An 8,633-nucleotide genomic window follows, 5' to 3' on the forward strand; every position below is an offset into this window, starting at 1 on the left:
TCATAGAAACGTGATGGGATGACTCTTACAACTAGACTGCTACAATGAATAGTTATAAGCTCCTTAGAAGAGACAAGCAAAGCAGGAGAGGTGGTGGAGTAGCATTGTACATTGGAAAGTGTTTTGATTGTTGAAATTGACGATGATCAAGTTGACAAGGTTGGGTGCCTGTGGGTAAAGGTCAGCAGAGCAGACATTAGGGTGGGAATCTGTTACAGACCACCCAACCAGGACAAACTGGCTGATGAGGCATTGTACAAGTGGCTGGCAAAAGTCTCATGCTTGCTGACCCTTGTACTCATGGGTGACTTCAACTTGCTGGCTGTCTGCTGGAAATACAGTGCAGCAGAGAGGAAGCAGGTCAGGAGGTTCCTGGAGTGTGTGGAAGAAAAATTCCTAACATAACTGGTAAATAAGCTTTCCAGAGGAAGTACCCTAGTATACCTGTTTTTTCTGAGCAATGAAGGACTGGTGGGTGATGTGGTGATTAGTGGCCATCTTGGGCATAGTGACCAGGAAATGTTAGAGTTTTCAATACTGGGTGCAGTGAGGAAGAGCACCAGCAGAACTTCCACCTTGAATCTCCAGCAAGCAGACTTCAGCCTGTTTAGAACATTCATTGGTAAAGTCTCTTGGGAGTCAGTTCTGAAGGGCAAAGGAATCCAGGAGTGCTGGATGTGTCTTCAGGGCAAAAGACTGGCCTGCTTAAACAGAGAACTTAGTTTGGAATTTAGGGAAAAAAAGACAATCTATCATCTCTGGAAGGAGGGTCAAGTAACTTGTGAGGACTACAAGGATGATGCAAGGTCATGTATGGAGAAGATGAGAAGGGCCAAAGCCCAACTAGAACTTGATTTTGCTGCTACAGCTAAAGACAACAAAAAGAGTTTCTATAAATACATTGGCAGCAAAAGTAGGGTCAAGGAGTGTCTCCATAATCTGTCAAATGCTGAGACTAGTGCAGTGTCAGGGAATGAGGAAAAGGTAGAGGTACTTAATGCCTTCTTTGCCTTAATCTTCAATATCAAGACTCGTCCTCAGGATACCAAGCTCCCAGAGCTGGAATTTGGTGATGGGGAGATGAGTGAAGCCCCCATAATCCAGGAGGAGATGGTTAGTGACCTGCTATGCTAATTAGACACTCACAAGTCTGTGGGCCCTGATGGTATCCACCCCTGAGTAATGAAGGAACTGGTGAAAGAACTTGCCAAACCACTATCTGACTGGAAATTAGCAAAGACAATGCCCATCTACAAGAAGGGTTTGAAGGATGATCTGGGGAACTACAGGCCTGTCAGCCTGACCTTAATTCTGGGAAAGGTTATGGAATAATTCATCCTGAGTGCTGATACACAGCATATGCAGGCAAGCAGGGGATCAATGCCAGTCAACATGGATTTGTGAAAGGCAGGTCCTGTTTGACCAACCTGAGCTCCTTTTATGACAAAATGACCTACTTAGTAGATGAGGAAAAGACTCTGAATGTCATCTATCTAAACTTCAGTAAAGTGTTTGATACTGTCTCCCACAGCATCCTAGAAAAACTGTCTGCTCATGGCTTGGTTGGGTGGACTCTCTAAAGGGTAGAAAACTGAATGGGTGGCTGAGCCCAGAGAGTTATGGTGAATGGAGCTAAATCTAGTTGGCAACCAGTCTCTAGTGGTGTTCCCTAAGGCTCGATTTTGGGGCTGGTCCTGTTTAACATCTGTATTGATGACATGGCCATGGGAATTGAGTGCACCCTCAGTAAATTTGTGGATGACACTAAGTTGAGTGGGAGTAGGTAGAAAGGCTCTGCAGCGAGACTTGGACAGACTCGATTAAGGGCTTAGCACAATTGCATGAGGCCTAAAAGGCGAAGTGCTGGGTCCTGTGCTTGGGTCGCAGCAACCCCATGCAGCACTACAGGTGCTACAGTCACTGTAGGAGTGACTTGAGAACTGTTGAGGAGAAAGGGACCTGGGAATGCTGGTTGACAGCCAGCTGAACATGAGCCAGCAGTGTGCACAGGTGACCAAAATGGCCAGTGACATCTTAGCCAATATCAAGAATAGTATAGCCAGAAGGATTAGGGGAAGTGATCATCCCAACCTGTATCTGGCATTGGTGAGGCCACACCTCGAGTGCTGCATTCAGTTTCGGGCCCCTCCCTTAAAAAAGGACATTGAGGTGCTGGAGTGTGTCCAGAAAAGGGTAATGTGATGGGTTGACCTTGGCTGGACACCAGGTGCTCACCCAGCCATTCTATCACTCCCCTTCCCAGCTGGACAGGGGAGAGAGTAAGATTGAAACAACCCGTGGTGTGGGATAAGGCAGTTTAATTAAAGCAGGCAGATCTGTTTTTGATTTCTGATTTGATTTAGACAAGTCTATTTCACTTTTGACATGTTGCTTTTATTTCTAGTTGTTTCTGACTTATTTCTGACTCCCTATTCTACTCTACCTTGGTGGCTGTCAAGAATGCAAACAAATTCTTTTTGCTTTCAATGTATATACATAAATGACTTTAATGGCCTAAGTCAAAAGCAAAATGGCAATATACTGGAGCCAAAAATAATGTCATTGCCTTTGTTTGTTTGTTTCTATCTTTCTTTCTTTCTATCTTTCTTTCTTTCTTTCTTTCTATCTTTCTTGATACTATAACCTTTTAGGAGGCATAGCTGGGAGTGTTACATGTATGATGTAAATTAAAGAAGCTTGGATTTTGTAATTCAGCATGGTGCAGACAGAAAATTTCTGTAGCATTGATTTGGAACAGAAAAGGTATAATATGTGGCCATTCTTAAGTAATCTGGTGAACTGTTTTTAATCTGTCAAGAGGTGGATTTTGTTACTTCATTGTTTAAATAAATGGAGTCATTTGTGAGTAAGAAGCTTTGCATCATTGCCATCTCCACACTCTGTTGATTTACCTTGTAGTGGATGTTTGACTCAGAAAAGATACTTCTATTGAGTGAACACAAGGAGATATTAATGCTGCCTTTCTCAAGGGGAGGATGGTACCACAGCTTATCTTAGGTTTGAACTCTTCAGGGTTGTCAGATGCTTCATGAACCATTCTGTATTACTGCTGCCCAGTGCCTGTGGACTGCATTTCTTATGCATCTCCAATAGCCTACCTACCTCCAGCTGACCCACTGTGCATAGTGCAAATGCACCTTGCTGCCTTAGCTTCCATAAAGCTGGGGGGTCCCATCTACATGGCATCTAAGACAAGATGTCCTTGCTGACATTAGCAATTTTGCAAGACCTTGCTCTATACCAGACAGCCCCTCCTGTATTTGTACCACATAACTTCTTATCTGCCTGTCACATAAGGTCCTTCTAATTTCAGTTCTCTCAAAATCTTCTCATTGCATGGCCAAGGCATGTAGCAGCCTAACAGTAGCTGGGAACTGGAAAAGCAGAGCAGGAATAGGATGAAAAGATGTTTTCAGCTATACCTTATTCTTCCTTGTCCTGTCCCTATATGCATAATGGGAAAACAGCTCCACCACAGGTGAATGAATACCTTTGGAAAGCTATATGCGCTTGATGTAGCTGACTGTGCTCCATCTGAACTATTAATAAAATGTCAGATATATTTTAGACATAAAAGACAAGGGTAGAGCCCGTTGTGTCTTCTCTCTATGCATTGTGACTGTCACTCTGCTCACTACAAACCCCAGACATGCATGAAACCTCTAAGCACAACCCAAGATTTGTCTTCTTTTGCTGAAAGTCTGTGCAGCACCTGGCCTGGACAACTCACTGTTGCCTGTGTAGCATGACTGTTGTGGTGGGAGCACCATATTCCCAGTAACATGTACTGCTTCTTGGCCTTTTTGCTCTGCAGAGCTGTGCACAGCCCTTTGCCCAGGCTGAGCTGAGAACTGAATTCCACCCTTAAGTAATGCATAGCTTTGAACGGTGTGTGTTTTAAAAAATGTGAAAGTCTTGAGGTATACTTGAAACTAAGGGTTCTAAGGCACTGAAATAGAATCAGTATTATCTAAAACAACTGCTCGTTCTAAAATTGCAAAGTACCCTTACCTTTAAGCATCCCAATGTCTGAAACTAAATGTTGCCAAGCCTTCATCAGCTTTGCTTTTCTGAGGGCAGAGTTACATAATATCTGTAACAGCGCACACATTTCATATCAGAAAAGCAAGCACAGCATAGCTTTTAGCAGGCTTATGAACCTACAGCAGCATCTCCAATCTGATTCTCAGACTGCAGAGAATGAAGCTGTCAGCAGCAGGGGAGGTATCTGTCTGGAGGGGAGAATGCCAGAACGGACAATATTATAGCTTTTACTGCACACAAGCCTCATTTAAGTGCTTCTCCCATGCCTAGACACTGTTTGCTTTCATTTCCTCTGTAGGCAAAAGCAGGTGTATTCAAGATGTTTCGTTATTACCATTTTCCTGTAGATTCATTGAAGAAAACCCAGGGACTGTAGTTGATTTCCACTCAGTGAAGGAATTAAATTGTTCTAAACCACCTTTGTACCCCCACAAACTGTATGGGCTCCTGTGTCTCGGTTTAACATTATAACTTCTTGAGCTAGGTCATAGACAGCCCTACCAGAGGGGATGCATTACTGGGTCTGTTGGTCACCAGTGCAGGTGAGCTAACTGGGAACATCAAGACTGGAGGCACGCTGGGCTGCATTGATCATGCATTGCAGTTCTGAGGGGTGTGGGTGAGGTAAGGAGTAAGGTTAGACCCCTGAAATTTAGGAAAGCAGACTTTCAGCTCTTTAGGGAGATAGCGGGTGGAATCCCCTGGGATACTGCCTTCAGTGGGGGGTGGAAGCGAGCTGACAGATTTTTAAGGAAGTCTTCCACAGAGTACAAGGGTTAACAATCCCCAGGAGCAAGAAATCAGGCAAGGAAGGCAAGAGATCAGAAAGGTTGAGTAGGGAACTGTTGGTCAAAATTAAGGGAAAGCAGAAATACATAGACAGTGGAAAAAAGGACAGGTAACCCAGGAAGAGTATAGAGATGAAGTTCGCTTGTGAGGAAGCGAAGCTGGAACTTTACCTGGAAAGGGACACAAAGAGTAACAGGAAAGGCTTCTACAAGTATGCTACCAGAAAAGGAATGTCAAAGGGAGTGTACCTCTGCTGATGAACAGCACTGGAAAAACTGGTAACAATGGATGAGGAGGCTGAAGTACTCAACAACTTTTTTGTCTCAGTCTTCAATGGCAACCTCCTTGCCATTGATCTCGAATGGATGGACAGCAGGATGGGGACTGGGGGAGCCAAGTACCTCCCATTTTAAGTAAAGGTCAAGTTCATGACCACTTGAGGAACCTTAATGTACCTAAGTCTATCAGATCTGATGAAATGCATCCCACAGTTCTAAGGGAATCGGCTGATATAGTTGCTAAGCCGCTTTCCATGATATTTGAAAAGTCATGTCAGTCAGGTGAAGTCCCAGGTGACTGGAAAAAGAAGGCCTACAAGAAAGATGGAGGGAAAGTATTTACAAGAGTGTGTAGTGACAGGACAAGGGGGAATGGCTTCAAACTGAAAGACAGTAGGTTTAGGTTGGATATTCGAAGAACTTCTTTACTGTGAGGGTGGTGAGGCACTGGAACAGCTTGCCCAGATATATTGTGGATGTCCCTTCCCTGGAATTGTTCAAGACCAGAATGGATGGATCGCTGAGAAATCTGGCCTAGTAAAAGGTGTCCCTACCTGTGGCAGGGTGATTGGATGTAGGTGATTTTTAATGTCCCTTCCATGACTGTATGATCTATAGCCAGGTTTTTCTACGTGTGCGATTTTAGCCTTGCTGTATGGACCATAGAGGAATGAAGCCTAGACTGACTTTATTTTAATAAGAGTAAGGGCAGTGACTTAGTATCAATTTGGCAGTAAGAAGTAAAGCATTTTTGATAATATAGGTAATGAATTAGCCTTTTGATTTTGATTCAAATTGCTGGGAAAAATGTTTCACTTAGATAACAAATGCACTTCAGTTATGCATGCAGAAATGTATGGATAACTCCAGCTCAGCTGCTGGACCAGAGTGCTGACAAAGAAGAAAAAGCTAAAATCACTGGTGCATCTCTCTTGTTTTTTGAGTGAGACATCACTGATATCATGACTTCTAGGACCACAAACTCTTCCACAGGACTTCTGTTTATGCATTGCACAGGGAAGAAGCTAAAGATAGCAAGGATCACTGTAAATCCAGTATTTCCTAATTTTGGAGATCTTTCCTTTGTCACTTAAATAATGATCTTTTACTATGGTTTTCTTGAATGTTCTATGTGATGTTTACAGACAAGAGTGGTTTTGTGGGTTTTATACTTTATTGAAACAAAGTATTTGCATCACACTGGCAGCTTGTATCACAAGAAGTCAGGCTGCATTTCCCAGCGTACTGACCAGTACTAACAACAGCTCGAGAACACATTTCAATTAAACATCAAAGCTTCAAATCAGCTTATACCTGGACAGGGTTTAGCAGTGCCCGACCAGAAAAGCAGCTAATAAAGATGTATTTCTGAATAATATTATTAAAACCCAAGCAGATGCAAATTCCCAGTTTGGCTCTTTTGCTCACAAGTGCAATACAGGACAGAGACTACGTGCAGAGAGGAGGAAATGGTCTTTTACACAGTACGTACGGGAGGGCCAGTGTGCCTGTGAGATTCCCAAATGGGCAAGTACATGGTAGGAAGTTAACCATCTTCTCAACTCCTTTTCAAAGATGAAAAGATGTTTTATGATTATTCTATAATGACTGTAGCAGCCTGGATTGGGTTAAAAAAGGAGCACATTGCTAAGGACTTTTCTACCTTTCAACAGTGTGTAATCAAGCATTGAACAGAAGAAAGACACTGAGGTGCTGGTGTGTGTCCAGAGAAGGGCAATGGGGCTGCTGAAGAGTCTGGAGCACAAATCTTATGAGAGGTGGCTGAGGGAGCTGTGGCTGTTTAGCCTGGAGAAGAGGAGCCTCAGGGGGAAACTTTTCACTCCCTACAGCTACCTGAAAGGAGGTTGTTGCCAGATGTGGGGCAGTCTCTTCTCTCTGGCAACAAGAGACAGGATGAGAGGAAATAACCTCAAGTTGTACCAGGGAGGGTTTACACGGAACATGAGGGAAGAAAAAAATTACAGAAGGGGTTTTAAAGCATTGAAACAGATTGCCCAGGAAAGTAGTAGTGCTTGGATTGTAGATGCAAGTGTGATCTTAGAAGTTAGTGGTGAGGTACAGTATCAGCATTCAGTGACATTCAGCTGCCAACAAGCAGAGATGACAATTCCCATGACACTGTCAGGTCTGCAATCAGACTCTGTAACTGGAGAAAATAGACACAATAAATATATTTCTCAACCTCTTGTGTCAAAGAGAATGAGAAGAAGCAAGAGGAACTTTCCATTACAAAAAAAGAATATGTTTTTTAGGTCTTAACAAAACACTTAGTTATTATTTGGCATCTTACTGCCATTTAGCTAACCTGCCAAATCCAACCATCATGCTGACCATCCAGAAAATTGGTTTTAAAATGCAGGTTTCTCTCTTACAGAAACCATTTTGAAAACCCAAAATTATTTTTGAAAAAAATGACCTGAGCTTTACAAGCTAACCTAAGTCCACATCAAATTACCTTGTAGGAAATGCTAGTCAGGTAAGCAACTAATTACAACCTAATCATTAATATTTCCTGTTAAACATTAAAAGATAAGGAATCACAGCTATTTTTGACTTGTCTTGTACCTTATGTTGTGCCTGACCTAGAAAGAGCATGAAAATACTTTCTGCTGTAAGTTCTGGTCATGTAACTAACAAGTACTCTCAGATACAAACCCTTAAAAGTGTAAGGAATTCTCTGAAAGAAAAATGATGGAGGTAAGACAGTAGTCTGGACCTCTGGTTTTGGTCTTTTTGTGTTTTGTTTTGTTTTTTCGTTTTAATCTTTTATGCTAATGGATTGACATATAGCTTAGAGATGTTTGTTAAGACCTGATTTTAAGTCTGGAATAACTAGGTATCATGAGTTCAGAAACATTATTTTGGGCTCACATTGGTGTGAGTACAAAACAGGAAATTTTACTGTTTTCTAAGAAGGTTTTTCTGTACTAAGGAATTAGTTGATACTGATGTTTCAGAAAGATTCTCTTACTTACCTCTTTATCTTTCCAACTGTAACTCTAAAGCCCTGAAATATAACATGAATTTATGCATGTTTATTCTTGGTGGTGTAAAGCCATAGTAAATATATATTGTAAAATAGAGATTCTTATACAGCTTTATTTGAATTTTTTCTCAAATACATGCAAACCAACCATACAGTTCTTATTTATATCCATAAGAAATGCATATAAATATAGAGAAGACAATAGTTCTTCAAAGTGCTTGTGGATTATAAATCAGACCATGTGGGACCAAATATCCATTGCACTACCTCAGCAGTTGCCTCAGTTTCAGAATAGTTGGATTCTAATTTAATTTTACTTTTGGAGAAAAGCTGCTAAAAATTAAATCTTAAGAGCTTTATGTTTCAAGCTGAGAACATGTTGGCAAGTGTTCATCGTAATAAGCCTGTTAAAAATCCATTTATTCATCTCATTTAGCCTCTGTAATTCCCACAGAAGCACAAAACCAACAAAGAACAACTGAAAACTAAACTCA

Source organism: Myiozetetes cayanensis, unplaced genomic scaffold (genome assembly GCF_022539395.1).
Source record: "Myiozetetes cayanensis isolate MyiCay16 unplaced genomic scaffold, myiCay2020 scf2-11, whole genome shotgun sequence".
NCBI lineage: Eukaryota > Metazoa > Chordata > Aves > Passeriformes > Tyrannidae > Myiozetetes > Myiozetetes cayanensis.